This window comes from Podarcis tiliguerta (genome assembly GCF_965153285.1).
Source record: "Podarcis tiliguerta genome assembly, chromosome: 8".
In the NCBI taxonomy this organism is placed as follows: Eukaryota; Metazoa; Chordata; class Lepidosauria; order Squamata; family Lacertidae; genus Podarcis; species Podarcis tiliguerta.
This window is the reverse complement of record NC_139541.1, coordinates 40,990,463-41,008,310: the sequence shown is the minus strand read 5'-3', so window position 1 is coordinate 41,008,310 and position 17,848 is coordinate 40,990,463. Positions and strand designations below refer to the sequence as shown.

The window sequence follows — 17,848 nt, the reverse complement described above, 5'->3', positions numbered from 1 at the left end:
TTAGCCAAAGCTCAGAATACAGCATTTTAAAGGCTACTTTGGTTGGGAATTGGCCATAATAATTTGATTTTTTTTCCTTCTAGTAAATACGCTATCAGGCTGTTTCATGAATTAATCAGGGTTTAATGTAGATTTAAACATTTACAATGCAGAATAATTTGGGTTGAAATAATCCCCCTTGATAAAGCTAGAAAGCCCCCACAACTGTCACCATCTCTGACAGCCAGGCATCTAGACCTTGAATATGCAAATCACAAGAAGAAAAATGTGAGCAAGACTTAAGATGGTGCTTCATTTCTACATCTTTGTCAGTTAACTGCTGGCACTAAGTGAGTATTAGAACAATTCTGAAAAGCAACTAAATATCAACTGAAGCCTGTTCTAGATGGTGAACAGGGAGGCATCTGATTCTGCTCCTGGAGCTGCTCCTCTTCAAATAGATCATTTGTGTCATATGATGTTCATCTGTTGATGAGATTCTTTTCTGCCTTTACAACACTGTTGGGTTCCATGGAGACCCTTTGGGTTTTTAGTTCTCTGGCAGACACTGGCACAGAGATCACCATTTTATATTGACACGGGCCCTTACTGTCCACACCAGGCATATTTGTCATGTGGTTTATTTAAATTATTTATTTGTATAAAAATTCCCTACCAACTATATTTTTTAAAAAAGGATGGCAATGAATAACATAAAATCAACAATAATAAACAATAATAAAATTATATTAACAAAACTAACATAGAATACTTCATAGATCAGATTAGTACATCAACATAATATACTAATGTACTAATGCAGATACCCCTTGGGGAATGTCTGGGTAAAAAGAAGAGTTTTAAGCAGGAGCCTAAATGCCTGCTTGATATTCACTGGGAGTGCATGCCAAAAGGAAGGTGCTTCCACTCTAAAAGCTTTGGTCTCAGTGGACATAAGAGGACATTCAGGAGCATACTGTACTTCTAGGAGTGTCTCTGCTGAGGATCAAAGTGACTGGACTGGGCTATAGAAGGTAGCAAATCCTCAGAGGTAATCTGGTCCTAAGTTGTTTAGGGCTTTGTACCTCAATAGCAAGACCTTAAACTTAGCCTCCTAGTGTATCTACAGCCAATGTACCTTTTTGTCAGTAGGGCATCTCCGTATAACTACGCTAGTTGTAGCTTCTGGACCACCTTAAGAGAAGCCCCACATAGAGCATATTGCAGTAATTCAATCTGGAGGTTACCAATGCCTGGAATATCGTTGGTCAGCTATCCTTATCCAGGAACACATGTAGCTGTCACAGCAACCAAAGCAGAAAGAAGGTGCTTGTAGCTGCTGAAACTCCTCGGGCCTCCAGTGATAGAGGTAGATCAAAGAGCATCCCCCTGCTATGTACCTGCCCCTTTAGAGAGAGTGCAACCCCATCCAGAACAAGCAGCTGACATATTTCCTGGGCCCAGGAACTGCTTACCCACAGAGTTTCTGTAGATTCAAGCTCCTTTTATTGGCCTGCTTCAGACAACCACTGCATCTAGACACCAGTACAGTTTCTGCACAGCTACACTAGCTTCAATATGGAGAAAGAGAGTTGAAGAGATGCGTGTCATCAGCACACTAATGACACAATGCTCCAAATACCTTCATTACTGCTCCCAACAGCTTTGCATAAGTGTTAAAAAGCATTGGGGATAAAATCGTGCCCTGCAAAACCGTGTAGAATAACTGTTGGGACTGACAAACACTTCTCCAATTATATAATATGGAGCCAACCCTGGAGATAGAAAAAGAACCACTGTAAAACAGTTTCCCTAATAGCTGGCCCAAAATGATACCACGGTCAATAGTAACAAAAGCCAGAGAGAAGAGGAAAAGCAAAGTAATATTCTCATTGACTCTCTTTCAATGAAGGCAATCCATCAGGGTAACCAAGGCTGATTCAGTCCCAAAACTAGGTCTGAACTAGAATAGAAGGGATGTACGCAATCAGTATCATCCAAGGGTGTTTGTAGTTGCCCCACCACCCTCCTCTCAATTGCGTTAATCAAAAACAGAGTATTTGGGACTGGGCAGTAGCTATCACAAACCAATGGGTCCAGGATGGGCTTAGGCTGGCCATACTGCTGCTTTTTGAAAGGCAGCAGGGACCACCCTCTTGCACAAACACACATTAATCACATTCTGGATTCAACTGACCATACCCTGCTGGCTTGATTTCTTCAGCAGTGTGGGGCAGGGATTCACAGGACATGAAGCTGGGTGTATTACTGCACCTTGTACATGTCATCAGATTGTGTCAGCTGAAACTCATCCCACAACATGGGGTAAGATACAGGCAGGGACTATTCATCCACTTGGTCACTCTGGGATGTTAAAGATATACATAAGAAGAGCCTCCTGGATCATGCCAACGATTCGTCTAGTCCAGCATTCTGTTCTCACAGTGGCCAACCAGGTGTCAGTGGGAAGCAAAAAAGCAGGACCTGGGCACAGCAGCACTCTCCCCTCCTCTGGTTTTCAGCAGCTGGCATGCAGATGCATACTGCCTCTGACAGTGGAGGTAGAACATAGTTATCGTGGCTAGTAGCTGTTGATAGCCTTATCCTCAGTGAATTTGTCTAATCCACTTTTAAAGTCATCCAGGTTACTGGCCATCATTACTTCTTCTGGAAATAAATTCCGTAATTTAAGTATGTGCTCTGTGGAAAAATCTCATCCGGAAAGCTCCCCAACTTTGGAACATTAATTAAAGTTATATCCAGCCAAGCCATGTCTTCCAGGTGTCCTTCAGAAATTCTGCCCTTAAAAGCTATGTAAATGCCCTGCCTTATGGATTGCAGACAGGATCTTATCTTTACCTTTACCGACAGGATCCTTCTGACATTAATAAGATTGCGGAATTCATCAGTAGTTCCGTAGCTACCAGTGGGTAGCAGATTGTCTTAAACAATCCACCCTCCACCCAATAGAATGCATGCTGTCAGACCATACATAAGTTCAAAAGTTCTCTGGACAGCAACAGGTAAAGCCATCAATGCATATGGCCATACACCTCAGTTTTTTATAGAATTGTAGAGTTGGAAGTAACTGTGAGGATTTTCTCAACAATATGACTATTTATTGGGTTCAGGATACCTTGGACAGAGGGAAGCACCTTGGAAGAAAGATAGAATAAAAATGCAGTAACGTAATAAAATAGCTTGCTATTCAGCCAAGTGGGAATAGTGGTGATGCAGATCTTGAGATTCTTTATATAAGGAGTAACCAACCATTTATTCATTTATGTTTATTTGTTGGATTTATATTCCAGCTCCCTAATAGAAGGGAACTAAAAGTATCGTATAAGGGGTTCTTAGACAGGCTGTCTTCCAGGCACTGACCAAACCCACACCTGGTCATGCCCTGAGATCGTTAATAAATGTCATTGTACAGTCAGTCAATGAACTGCTTTTCAGATGGTTATCAACTACAGAACTCATCCTTTTACAAAATCAAGATGTCTTTTTCTGCTACCAGCCACTTCCATCACTTCTGCAACTGGCAGTTTTCCAATAAAGCCAATATCCCCAACCCCAGAGGAAGTTCATCAGTGGGAAGTGGGCACTGTCTGTTTACTCCAGCAATTTGACAACAACATTAGCTTACACTTTATTAGCAGATTACTACACCTTGATCCCTGACCCTGGCAGTGACCACAGATAGCCTACTAGATAGATGCCGATAATTTGAAGCAAACTGGTAACATTTTTAAGGCCAGATATCATGACCAGCAGGCACTGGATAGTTTTAAAAAGGAATGCTCTGTACATTTTGTAAAAAAACACGAACAGGAGATTAAGCCATCTGAGCAGGACCTTCTTCATATGGGATTTTCAGGCTAAGATTTGCTTGGCATTTGAGGCAATGACTAGGGTGCCTTACCCTGAAGCTGTTTAATGTGGATGATCTCATGACTGGAGTAGCTCTTGGGTGGCTTGGTTACTTTGAGTGCCTGCACTTGAAAGTGGTGGTGAAAAAGCCTTGCACGCAGATCCTTTGGTGCCAGGTCTCTGTGATTTGCCCCTTTCCCAGGCTGTATCCTTGCAACCTGTATGGAGCTTTCTCTCCTGGAGCCAGAAAGGCATTTCCCATCAATAAAAGCATTAGCTCACTAAACAGTCTGATGGCTTTGCTTCTCTGGATTAACCCTTTGGGAGCTAGGATTCCTTCAGACTTGTAAAGATATTGATCACAGATCATGTTTGCTTTTTGTGTGCGTGAGCACATAGGTATGTGTGTGTGTCTCTCTTCCTTTCTCTCTTTGTGGATAGTTTCAGATAGTCAGCACTTCTGCTACTTGAGAAAAGGAGGGTTGTGCAACTCCTGTGGTTAAACGGACAGGGAGTGTGGACATCATATTTCTTTGAAGAGAATATTTGGACCCTTAGCCTCAGGAGTAACCTGTTGATTATTTTCAGGGGCAAATAATTATTTCACCTGGGTCAAAGACCCAGTTTTGTACACCCCCCCCCCCCATGTATGTGTACACACACAGGCTAGGAGCCTCAATGGCACCCTTCTGGAGGCTTCACCCGGGGCAAAAACCTGGCTACCCCCCATAGCTATGGCTATGATTATTTGTTTAGGTATTACAGTATTTATTTATTTAATATTTTAATCACATTTTTTAAAAAAATAGTTGTTAGTTTTGGACTAAGATCTTGGACACCAGGGTTCAAATCCACATTAAACCATGAAACTCAGCAGGTGACCTTGGTCCAGTCATTGTCTCTCAGTTTAACTTATCTCACAGGGTGGTTCTGAAGGAAGGGGGGAAACCATGTATGCTTGAGAGGAGGGAGGAAATGTTGGAAACAAATAGTAACTTCAAAACAGCCACCACCACCACCCTAAAAAGGAAAAATCAAAATAAGGAAGAAGGACATGAAGGAGACATATCAAGGTGCTTTTGACCAGATAAACTGGAAATACAAATCTGACCAAATGTTCCCTCATTTTTCATCTTTGCACTCATTCCATTGCTTTGGGTTAGGGTTAAAATTGTTCTTGCGTTTGTGGAGATCTGGAATAATTTCCCTTACTCCCATCTCCTAAATCAGGATTTCCCAAACTTGGGTCTGCAGCTGTTTTTGGACTACAATTCCCATCAACCCTGACCATTGGTCCTGCTAGCTAGGAATGGTGGGAATTATAGTCCCAAGAAAGCTTGAGACCCAAGTTTGGGGAACCCTGCCCTAAATGTTCTCTTGTGATTAGTGAGCACTGTTGACTATGTGGTATGCAACTGCCTTTTGTTAAGACTGCTTGGAGGAAATGCAGAAAAAGGCAGTGTGTCTTCTACAGCCACACTGAGACTCTTTGTCCATCTATCCCAGTATTTTCTATTCTGATTGGCAGCAGCTCTCCAGGGTTGTCATTTCAGGCAGAGAGAGGCCTTTCCCATCACCTGCTATCTTTTTAACTGGTGACGTCCTGGACCATCTTCTACATGTAAAACAACTGCTCTGCTAGTAAGTTATGCTCCCTCCCAGCGTTTGTTTTTTTTAAGTGTTCTAAGGAACAGGTACAGAAAGACCTGGGAATATTTGAGAGGGGTGCAAGTGATTTACAATTTTTAATTAGTGTTTCTTTTACTATTTTTATTTATTATGTTATTTATATTGATAATCAGTGTAGACACTTCCCGTGAGACTGGTTGAACCACTTTTGATCTACCACAGAGGGATGTCATCTATTTCAGTATTACTTTTTTAAAAAAGATTTGTCTAAGAAGGTTTTCTTTCTACAGAGGAACAGTAGCAGACATGCCTATTGGGGTGCAGATGGATCATGAGAGATTAATTGGTGAAATAGAATCCCACCCAAACTGTACCAAACTGATCTGGGGAAGATTGCACTTCAAAGTGCTGATTTCCAGTGGCAGAATTTCTCTTGGGATACAGTAGAACTTTGCACCCAAAAGTGAAGGCTTGAAGGTCTTGACCTTGAATGAGTTCTCATTAGGAAGGGGGCACTGCCCAGGATGGGGAATTAGAAAGACAGAAGGAAAGAGGGGCAAGGTCACCACATAATGAAGTGGTCAGCATTGGATTTCTGTCAGTCACACTGGTTAAGCATACAATTGAGTTCAGCAAGACCCATTAAGGAAGCAGTAGTAGCAGACCCAAGAGTGACTGAGACGATTTAAAACCAGGAGCCTGATACAGTCATGAATCTTCCACCCAGAGTCTGAGAAAGCATATGGCTGTAAAAGATCCCCACACTATTCCTAGTCTTTGGAATCAGGACCCAAGTTTCCCAAGTCTGCATGATCAATGCCATGTTCAGTTTTAACACCTAATTCTGTAAAACTGTCCACTTAATAGAAATCTTGTTTGTGTGTGAGAAAAAGAGAGAGAGAGAAAGAAAAGTTAACTTTACTCAAGTCAGAAGAGAGACTTCAGCAAGTGCAGATTACAGAAGAACCCAGCAATTAACTAATTGGGAAGAAAACTGAATATGTCCATTTTCATTTTCCAGTGCATGTAAGAAGATCGGTTCCCAATGGGGGAGAAGGGAGAGAAAATGTGATGGTGAATGCTTAAATGTGTATATCATGTGTAAATTATATACATTCTATACAAAACACAGTTTGATTCCTGGTTTTATCCCTGATGTTCTGTAGCAAAATTTTACTTTTACAGGCATGCAAGTTAAATGTTAGAAATGTGCAGCAATATCTGTGCTACTCTTTGTGGCCAAATTATACTCCTTCCACAGCGCCTCATTTGCTTATTCCACTGCCCCTGGGATATGCAAGTTTCATCTTTGCTTAGTGAGCTTCTTCCTCACTTGAACCACACCTTGAATGCTTGAATGCTTGTTTCTCAGAGGTCAGGTCTGTTTGGGTCTCACCATTGCTCAATCGCCAGAACTTTAAGAAAAGGTGTGTGTGTGTGTGTGTGTGTGTGTGTGTGTGTGTGCACATATTTATTACTCTGGAATCTTTACTTTGTGCCTTCTATCCCAGAAAAAATCCTGCAGATGCCCCTGGTCCCATGCTGTTTGCTACCTTTCAGCTTCTTCCCTCTGATATACGCAACAGCAAGGTTTTGCTTAGCAGATTGTGTGGAGCCTACGTCTTTCTCATTCTGCTCAACTGGCCATCACAACTCTTTCTGTGATCTCATCTGTCGATGCCCAGCTCTTGCTTGATGTCTCACTTCCGGAACAGAGGGAAGGCTCTGCCCCCCAAAATATTTAGTTAGCAGCTATTAACTTAAGTGGAATTGACTTTTTATCGGCTTTCCTCTGTATGACTGCCACCAGCGAAGGCAGTTTCCTCCTTTCCTCTTCTCCGCCTGTCAGTTCCCTCTACATTCCTATCGGCAGCCTTTAGCTCTGATCAATACTAACCACTGTGTAACAGCTCACGCACGGCTGCTTTAGTTCGCATCGATCAGACCTCTCTTCCAACAGGTAGCTGGCTCTTTTGAGGCAATGACTTGAGATAACTTCAGGCTAATTCATTACAGAGGATTTTAGGGAGGCCCCATGCCCTGTTTTGGAGAGAAACACAGATATCAGAAACGGAGAACAATGTCCCCTGTGCTTGAGATTCTGTCTTTCCTTCCGCTTTCTTTTAGAATTGTAAGTGTAATCCAAATAATGGCATAAGTCATCTCAGCAAAACAATTAGTTTTCAGTGGCATGGCTTTGGCTTTTGCCAAGCTGAAGGCCAAATTTTACTTAGAAATCTTCAGGGTAGGACCTCCTACCAGTTCTGCTCATCTTTTCTGACCCACATCCACAGTATTCTCCAGAGTTGCTTCTTGTCCTTGTAATTGGCACTTTAACACTAACTAACTAGAGCAGAGGGGTGATGCTGCTCAAGACCAGCATCACACAAGTGCGAAACTTGGTTTGTCAAAGAGCAGCTTGTTTTTGACAGCAGCCAAGGACCAAGCTACCTTAAATGCTTTCCCACAGGTACACAGACCACTTTTGTTTCTGCTTAGACTTTTAGGATTGAGAAGTTAAATATGAAAGTATACAAACCTGACACTTGTATATCTGCTCTCAATAAGCTTGTTAAATATTCCACAGATCAATATGTCCACCCACTTCCAGAACTCACAACCCAAAAGGGGAAGCAATTCTCACATATGTCGCTGCCTTTTCCAGGCAAGGATAGAGGGCTGCAGGGCAGTTGAGGTTGTTACAGAATTCCCAATGAAGGGAGTGTTTATTATTGTAGAAGGTTTGATGCAGTCCCCAAAAGGAGCTAATCAACAAGTAATAAGACCTCAAGAGAGCAATTTAGAAACCTCAGCTTTAACTCTCTTGTAGCTGTAGCTAAGAGAGTAATGGTTGCTCCTGCTTTTGGCTGTGCAGCACAAAATGTAGTCATAGTTGGCAAAGGAGATCTGTAGTCCCTCCCAGACAGTCCTTTCTTTCATTTTTACCCCACCTTTCTTCTGCCTTGAAATCCAATGCAGTATATGATGTTATCTGTCTAGCCCAGGACTGTCTCCTGTGGGTGGCAGTGGCTCTCCAGAGTCTTTGGCATAGAGTCTCCTGGCACCTGCTGCCTGAGACACTCTCCAGACCACAAGAGCAGTTTTAAAGTGAACAACCCTGGCTTTGGCTCTAAGCCTTTTCTATGTTCAGTCAAGGTTCAGTGGATCATCACCAGAAACATTTTGAATTGCATAAGCTGTATTATTGAGCAATAGGTCAAAAATTTATTTTGGGAATGTTGATCTTTATAGCGCATGATGATCAATGTGACAACCTGTGCAAGAGCTACAACACAGGTGACATTTCTTAAGTGTGCATCTAAGATGCTTTAAGTGTACCACATAATGATACAAAAAGTTACTGTGACAAGCATGTGTACCATAACAGGTACATTAATCAGGATTGGCTGCAGCTCCCTGTTATGTTTGTAGCCTAAGTGACAAACCAATGTTTGCCTGTGTGAAACAGTCCTAATTTCTAAAATTTATTGTACTCACAGTGAGCTTATATAATTTGCTTTTCTTGTTCCTTTCATTCTCTCTTCGACTTGCAGTGAATAACTGTCCCTTCTTATTGGTAAAATGAAACAGTCCTGCCCTGCCCAGAAAGATTAGGCTTAATTCAATAGTTTGGTGATGAGGTAATTATAATGCTGAACCATATCCTGAATGGCTGTGTGCTTAGATCTCACTGATCCTCAAATTGGATAGTCACTCTGAACCTCCTCAGCAGTGGATATGAACTTTATCCAGTGGTTTGGGGAATCTTCTGGCAACACTACTAATATCTGTATTCTTTAGTTCAGTGGTTTCCAGCCAGTGAGCTGTGGATGCCTTGAGGGGCCATGGAATTATTGCAAGAGGTTTGCAAAGTAGCGTTTTTAAAAAATCAGCATAACAGAAGAGATTAATACAATATATGAGTTATCCAGCACAAGAATACAATAACTGTTTAAAGTGAATGATATTTATTATACTGATATTGATGGAATCAGCAGCTCATGGAAAATACGTTAGGATCATGCATCTAATAGTTCATATAAGTTAATCAGATGCACATTAGTGAGTAGATGGAAGTTCATTCCAACTTCATCAGTCTAGTACCTCCTAAGCTGAGAGGTTTCCAAGTGAGTAGATACCCCGAGAATGCTACAAAGAAGCTCATGGTGGCAGATAAGGACAAACTTTTTATTTCCAATGACGTTATGCACCCAATTTCACCACCCTTTCCCAAGTACACAGGTGGTGGAAAACTCAGTCCAAAGATGACCGAATGCTTGTTAGGTCACATAACTCTGCCTACCAAGCAGCAGTAAAGGTGGTAAAGAAGAATTACTTTTCTACCTCCATTGTATCCTCAGGGAACCATCCAGCAGAGTTGTTTCAGGTGTTCTATAGGCTAGTTGTACCAGAAGTAGTGGATGGGCCTCTGGAGCACTCAGCAGCATGCTGTGATCAATTTGCACTACACTTTGAGGATAAAGTAACTTAGCTCCATAGTACCTTCAATGCCACTGTCATTGGTGTTCCAGCTGAGGTGTCCAATGCAGTGCCTTCCTATGCTCTGAGGGATCAATTTCAGTTTATGATGATGTGGACAGGACTCTTATAATGCTGCAACTGGCTTCTTGCTCTCTTGACCCCTGCCCATCTTGGCTGGTGAAAGCTAGTCGTGGGGAGTGAGGCTGGCTGGATGTTTCCAGGGTATGGTGAACACATTCTTTACAACACAGTGTGATGCCTACTGCCTTTAAACTGGTGGTAGTGTGTCCACTCCTGAAGAAGCTCACCCCAGATTCCATGGTATATAACTACTACTTCCTGGTTGCAAATACCCCTTTTGGGGGAAGGTGGTGACAAGAATGCTGGCTGTGCAGTTGCAGGAGTTCCTGGAGGATATGAATTATCTAGATCTGTTTCAGTCTGGATTCAGGTGCAGTTTTGGGACTGACTCAGTCTTGGTTGCCCTGTTAAATGACCTGAATCGAGAGTGGGACAGGAGAAGTGCCTCTATGCTTCTGCCTAATCTCTTGTCTGCTTTGATACCACTACCCATGGTATCCTTATGGACTGGCTCTGTGGGTTGGGTATCAGGGGCCTTTTTCTACTGTTGTTCTACTGCTACCTACAAAGGTGTTGCCAATGAGTAGCATTAGAAGATAGCTTTTTTGGTTTAATGGTCTTTGCACTACTGTGTACCACTGCATGCAATCTTGTTCTCAATGCGGTTCTTTCTTTCTATCATCTGTCTATCATCTATTTCAAATTTTTGTTCAACATCTGTATGAAGCCACAGGGTGCACTCTTTTGGAGTTGGGAGGCAAAGTGACATCAGTACAAAGATGACACACAGCTCTACTTCTCCATAACATCTGAGTCAAGAAATACTGTGCAAAATCTGGACCATTGTCTGAGCACAATTGTGGAGTTGAGATCCAGTAAGCTGAGCTTGAACCCTGGGAAGACAGAAGGATGGAGGATTGGTGGTCCCCATGTGTAGGAGATAGGCCAGTTGCCTGTTCTATATAGGTTTGCACTCCCTCTGAAAGAACATGTTCAGAGTTGGGGAATTATCCTGAATCCATCCTTGTTGCTGCAGGATCAAGGTAGCCTCAGTGACTAGGAGCGCCTTTTACTAGCTATGGCTGGTATGCCAACTATAACCATTCTTGGACAGGAATAGTCTGACTGCTATGATTCACTCAGGACTCTGTTATTGCTATGTGCTCTATGTGGGGCTACCCTTGGACCTGGTCTGGAGACTCTAGCTTATGCAAAATGCTGCAGTTAGACTGTTGATTGGGACAGACTATTGCCAACACATAACTCTGGTGCCTGTATGCTACCCAGCCAGGTTCATTGTTCTTATTTACAAGGCCCATAACAGCTTGGATCCAGTATACCTCAGGGATTGCCTGATTCTTCATATTCCTGTTTGATTACTGAAGTATTTGGGGTAGTCACTGTTGGTGGTCCCCCATGGCTCAGATGCACAGATTGTATCCACAAGGAGCTGCCCATTCAGTATAGTCGGCCTAATTTTATGAAACTTCCTTTCAGTTGAGATCACACAGGCCCCCTTCCTGTTGAACTCCCAGTGTTTACTGAATACTTTTTAAATTAAATTTTAATAAGACTATTTTAAATTAAATTCTGATTTTATTGTTTTAACTCATTTTAGTCTTATTGTATTTGGTTTCCTGTATACCACTTGAGATTACTGTGATTAAGTGGTATATAAATTGTTTAAATAAACAAAATAAATAAATGACAAGCAAAGTACCACAATATTTTACAAGGGTGACTTCAGATGCTATGTAAGCATCAGGACACAGAACATTTCAAGTCTTCTACCCTATGTACAGATTTACCACAATCTTCAACCTCTGCTGAAAATGATCAGCTGCAGGTTCCCCTTCCTGGATGCTGTGATGCCTGCTTAGTGCTGCTGTTGCTTATTTTCATATTCTGAATCCTGTGCATTCCCTCATGTGTTCCATTAGCTGCTCCAGATCCTTTTTTGGCTGAAGAGCAGGATTAATTAAAAAAAAGAAGAAGAAGAAACATCAGCAATCTTGCAGCTAATTGCCAGAGTGCTCCAAAAGCCAATTGAGGTTTCATTCCTGGTCTATACATGAATCCATTCATCAGCTGGTGGGCTGAAAGCTTGTAGAACACCCCATCTATGTTGCTGTTTGTGTTTAAATATCATAAACATAGGGCTGTACAAAGAACAGGTTTGACAGGTCTCTAGCCAAAGAGGTTTCCAATCTAAAACTTCTTCCATTCACCATCTTTCCAATAAAGCCTTGTCAATTGTTTCCCTGTATTTTGAATGGAATGGTGTATCCACAATAAGATGCTTGGATTTCCACCAACCGTGCTGGAAGCTGGTGGGACTGTGACAGTGCTGATGCCAGATTCCCTCTTGTTTTGAAGACGACTAACAGAATAGCAGCAAAGCACTGAAAAGGCACAAAATGGCATTTGGCCAGTGCCTATGAATCATAAAATGGGATAATAAAATCATGAAAATAATCTCCAAAAGGCAAAATAAATTACCCAAGTTACTGCTTATTTGCATGTACAGTTTGACAATAGAGCCATAACCATAAATGATTTATGCCTGCTTTAACAATACACTCATTTTACTGAAAGGTGGTCAGCACTAAGACTTCTGTGGCATGGTGCCATTTGTTGACAGGCTAATGTTTCAGCAGCAATACATTAAATTATGAATATCACTATCCAAACATGGAAGGTTATTGGCTCAATATGCTTAATTAACCCAGCCTGAACTATGCCCACAAGCCAGTGTGGACCATCCCTACAGTGCTGGAATAGGGGACAAAGATTAGAAGGGTAAGAACTCACTTCAGCTTTTATGCAATGAGACCTTAAAAGCTGAGCAGTCCTCAGATGCTCTTCCAGGGACAGTTGGGCTGTATTTTTCAAGTTGCAGCCTGTCGATAGCTGAGTCCTTATTGATAAAACTGCTAATAAGAGGAGACAGTTATTGGATGTCTCAAGTAAGAAGTAGCAGAAGGGCTATAAACTAGGCTGAGGGGCTCCAGGAGGCGCAAAAGGGTGGCTTATCTGGGCCACAACCTGGTAAGGAGATGAGTGGCTCTGCTAATAACATTAGCAGGGATTTTTTTGCATGCATCCTAACTGGAAGAATCAGACACTTACCACTTATGGCACCAAAACTTACCTTTCATTCAGTATTTCATAAAATGGAATAAAATTCTGAATCATTGGTCCTTTAATTCAGATTTTGCAAATTGTGCAATGCTTTCAGATTACTGAGGTTCTTGCCTACAACTGCTTCCTTCCTACAGTGCTGGAACACAAAACATGCTCTATTGACTTTTAGACTCTCCTTTCCATATTCTGCATGCTGTTAAACCCCATCAATATCTTCTTCCTGGGTGCTGCACTAGCTGGCTCCCATTGTATGTCCTTTCAGAGAAATATTTTTTCACAGGGAATGCACTGGTCTCAAGTATTATACATATATCCATCCCTGGATAATCTAAGACACATTAGAAATGAAGTTATATGGTAGTAGGGGTTATGGAATGGCAGTATATTATATTCTCAGTGGGTTAAAATATATACTGTAGGTAGGGAGCTGGATTGTAAAAAACTTATGAGCTGTGTTTAGTTCCCATCTCAAGGAGCCAATGTAGTCTTCTCTTATTTTAGGATGGAAGAGTCCTTACCAAGGACCTACCTGGAGAGGAGTTCAATCGCAGACTCTGTGCTTCATCCATCAGCTGGACAATCAGATGCAGAAATTATTTCTTCATCTTTGATTTATTAGACTTTACCAGAACCAAAAGATGCTATGAAACAGTAAAGGGATTGGTCTGAAAAAATTCATACAGAAATTCACCAAAGAGTCAATTAATCTGCAGAATCAAACTGTTCATGCCCACTTGGTGACTCTGGGCCTCCTTACTACCATCTGGATCTCAAAGACGCATGAAAAGAAGAGCCTAGAAAGGAAGTGCAAGAGACACCAACAGGTAGGAAGCACATGGTGCAATTTTCATTTTTTCCTGCTGAGTTTTTAATGTATTGTATCCCATCCACCACCATTGTCATTTTAATAGAAGGACGGTATAACATTTTCATACATATTGTTAGTTATTTATACCACCCTTTCCATGAGTCAAAAGATGGTTTACAACAGGTAGAGAGAGAGAGAAATCCACAAAATAACATAATCCTTAACAATACCTAACAAATCAGTAAAATACAATTATTAATACATAAGTAAATAAATCATCAAATTTTCTAAAGCAGTAACTCTCATAATACCGTGAGCCACCATTTCACATTTATCCACCCCTCCCACAATTAAATTCATAAAAAATCTTCAGAAGAGGTGTTAGGGTAGAACAGACTGAAACATGAACTCTTTTCACAGTTAGGGAGGATTGCCACTCTGTCTCTTTGTCGATAACAAGTCATTAAAATGAAGATGGGACCATAGTGCTAGGTCTTTTTACTAATCATGATGGCTATATGCTATCTATATCAAAGTGTGCCTCTGAACATCAGTTGCTGGGGATCACAAGTGAGAGAATGCTATTGCGCTTATGTCCTGCTTGTGAACTTCCCATAGGCCATGAGGAAAAATCCCTATGGGAAATCCACAAGTAGGACATGAACACAATAGCATTTCCACCCCCACTTGTGGTCCCCAGCAACTGGTGTTTAGAGGCATACTGGCTCTGATACTGGAGGTAAAAGAGCCATCATGACTTACAGCCACTGATAGCTTAATTCTCCATGCATTTGTCTAACCCTGCTTTTAAGCCATCTGTGTTGGTGAACATCACCACATCTTGTCATTACAAATTCCATAATTTTATTTTTCACAATTGATATACAGCTTAATTATGATAAGTCTCCAAGCTTACACAAATAAATCAATGCAGTGAAAATAAAAATCAATTAAAGCGATAAAATCAGAATTCAGTTAAAATACCCAATGGAACAAAAAGTCTTCATTAGGTGTCACATACTCAACAGGAAAGGGACCCATCCATCCTCTGTTGGAAGTTCCATAAAATTGGGCCCACAATACTCAGTGTGTGAAGATGCCCTTTCTTTTGTGCATCTTGAATCTTCAGCTTCATTGGGTAGCCCTGCGTTCTAATCTTATAAGAAATCCATTCCTAATTTTACACATCGATTATGCCCCCTATTACTTACCTTTCTTCTAAAGTAAAAAGCCTTAGATATTGTAACCTTTCCTCAAATAAGAATTGCTCCAAGGCACTGATCATTTTCTTGCTGTTTGCAGCTCTGCAACATCATTGAGGCACAGTGTCCAGAACTGTACACAGTATTTCAAGAGTTGCTGCACCGTAGATATTGGCAGTTTTATTTTGATTCCTTTCTTAATTTGTCTGTTTCATAGCTGCTGCATACATTGTCATTCAGCTATTCGTCACGACATTACGATTTGTTGTCACTGTCGGGTAAGACCAGAATAGTATATATGAAAGTAGGATTTTTCTTACCCCAATTTCTATCATTTTACACTTGCTTACATTGAAACACACTTGCCCATTCACCCAGCTTGGGGATATGTTTTAATCACCTTGTATGACTTGGTGTTATCAGCAGAGGGTGCTATGGTAGTGGACAGAGACATCAGGTGATGAGATGGGGCCATACTTGCACTTTGTCTCCCCTTCTGCCCTGTCTTCCATCCCCAATAACTTAGGTAGTGTTACTACTAATGATTGCCAGGTTGGTGAGTGGGAAAATACCTACTGTCTCTGATTTGATTTTGGAAGAGCATAACAACTAGGCAGGGATTGGTGAGAACTAGTTGGATGAAAAGGGGTGTGTATGTTTCCCCATTTGGATAAGGTTTCCATTTTCTGAAGGAAGCAATCTTATCTCTAAGAGCTTTCTTGATTTGGCTCATTAACCAAGCTGGCATCCTCTTGGCCTTAGTGTTGCCTTTCCTGAATGTATTATACATTCTAGCTGAGCTTCTATTATTGAGAATAACCTCCAGATATTTTGGAGATATTTAATCCATTTGACTTTCTCTTTCATATTCCTTTCTACCAGTCACCTCATTTTTCAGATGCACCTCTTTTGAAGTCAAATGTGATGGTGTTGGATTTTCTCAGCAGTTTTCCATTTAAACATACAATGCAACCTCGGGTTACAAACACCTTGGATTATAAACACTTTGGATTACAGACTCCGCTAACCTGGAAGCAGTACCTCAGGTTAAGAACTTTACCTCGGGATGAGACCAGAAATTGTGCGCCGGCGGCACAGCGGCAGCGGGAGGCCCCATTAGCTAAAGTTGTACCTCAGGTTAAGAACGGTTTCAGGTTAAGAACGGACCTCCGGAACAAATTAAGATTGTAACCAGAGGTACCACTGTTTGTTGAATTTGATAGTATTATAATCAGTGTTCCAAACCAATTCAATACCACTTGCATCTCACATCAAGTCCTGGGTGCCACTTAGGATTAAGACCAGAGTCACTGTCTGGCTGGCTGGTTCCATGACCAACTATTCTAGGACACAGAATTTTGGGGTATCTAGAAATTTTCCTTCTTTGTAGTTACTCGAACAGTCATGCATCTAATCTATGTGAAGATAATAGAAGCCACCCATTACTACAGCACTTCCTCTTTTGGCTTTCTCATTGGTGTCATGCTCCACCTCAAGTTAATCCTAGGCATTTTTATTGGGGGCACAGTAGTACATCCTCAGTACTAAACTACTTTTGAAGCCTGGTATTACCATCCACAGTGATTTTGTGGAGGAGTCCATCCCTTTTGGAATTTCTAGTGTGCTGAATTCATATGACCTCTTTGACATAAAGAGCAACACTACCTTCAGCACTCCCTTTCTGTCCTTCCTATAGAATTTGTATTTGAAGATAACCATGTCCCACTGGTTTTCTCCCTTCCACCAGACTTCCATTATGCTCACTATATTTCTGCTCTCCTCTAAGACCAAGCACTCCAGCTCACTCACCATGGCTCAGAAACTTATTGTATTAGCCTATAAACACCTATAGGGTGCCTCTCCACATTTGAGCAATCATAAACAATTTCACCCTCAATATCCTTTTAGGGCAGATTTCTCTTAAACTGTATACACCCTAGTTAGAATCATAGAATCATAGAGTTGGAAGAGACCACAAGGGCCATCGAGTCCAACCCCCTGCCAAGCAGGAAACACCATCAGAGCACTCCTGACATATGGTTCCTGCTGGTTTTCCTCTAGGGATCTGCCACCTTTTGCTTTCAGCTGGCTCAGCTCTGTTTCATATAGAGCCCACCCATAGAAGCCTAGGTTGTAGTTTAATGATGGAAATAAATGGGTGTACAACAATTGAATTATCTCTCACCATATAACCTTGTTTGTCTCTCTTGAAACCTCCTACCCTTTCTAGTGTTGTCTGCCTCTTCCTTCCATACCAACCAATGTATTGTCTTCAGGATTAACATTGATTGCATTATATGTTTCCTTGTGGGTATCTCAGCAGTGATAGGAAGTTGTAGTCCTAGCTTTTGGGGTAGATGTATGGAGCACAAAGACAAGATGTACCTCTTCATGTTGGCAGTGTGTGTGCAAGATGGGTTTCACAAGCCCCACTGATATTGGATGTAATGACTAATGACCACCAACATTCCACCATCTTTCTACCAATATTTGCAGGTGGCATTCAGTCAGCACATAGCAGGATGCTTGCTGGGCCCTGTAATCATGGCGATTCTGTTAGTGCAGTTCTAAGGAATGCTGCATGAGTGATGAAATGCTATTCAGGTTTATCTGGGACCTACTCAGGTCCTATTCTTTCAAAGAGTATCAGGAT

General features: G+C 41.5%; 1 protein-coding gene across 14 annotated transcripts in view; it reads left to right on the top strand.

Moving 5' to 3' along the window:
• Positions 1-17,848, top strand: part of ZFHX3 (zinc finger homeobox 3) — a 395,772-nt gene that overhangs the window by 198,394 nt on the left and 179,530 nt on the right. For 12 of the 14 annotated variants that reach the window (XM_083452376.1, XM_083452375.1, XM_083452372.1 and 9 more), the window contains one exon: positions 13,687-14,009. The exons of 1 other annotated variant lie outside the window; for it this stretch is intronic. The gene's annotated coding sequence lies outside the window, so the exon portion shown is untranslated. Of the gene's footprint in view, positions 1-13,670; positions 14,010-17,848 lie in introns of all 14 variants that reach the window. One more of the 14 variants, XM_083452359.1, reaches the window with a different exon arrangement.